Consider the following 300-nt stretch of genomic DNA (forward strand, 5'->3'; position numbering starts at 1 on the left):
GTGCCCGGACCGGGAATCGAACCTGGCAACCTCTGGGTTCATGAGTCGACGCTCAACCCCTGAGCCAGGCCGGCTGGGCAGGGAGCCACATTACTAGCTGGATCCCGGGGGTCCCTGGGCCGCGCGGGCCGAGAACCTCTGTCTCCCATCGCCCTGCTCGAGCTGGCACCGTCCTGAGCTCTCCGCGAACGGGCTCCCCGCCCGCTTGGCACTCCCCGGCCTCCTGCCGTTCCTAAGCCCCTTCGCTGGGAGTCTCTCCAGGGAAGGAGCCAGGCGGGCCCCCGGCTGTCATACCCACCC

The 300-nt window shown here is 69.7% G+C and overlaps 1 protein-coding gene across 1 annotated transcript in view; it reads left to right on the top strand.

The window, feature by feature from the left end:
- Positions 1–300, top strand: part of CHRNB4 (cholinergic receptor, nicotinic, beta 4 (neuronal)) — a gene marked incomplete at its 5' end in the record, with an annotated part of 7,225 nt that overhangs the window by 4,053 nt on the left and 2,872 nt on the right.

Source organism: Myotis brandtii, unplaced genomic scaffold, assembly GCF_000412655.1.
Source record: "Myotis brandtii unplaced genomic scaffold, ASM41265v1 scaffold439, whole genome shotgun sequence".
Lineage (NCBI taxonomy): Eukaryota > Metazoa > Chordata > Mammalia > Chiroptera > Vespertilionidae > Myotis > Myotis brandtii.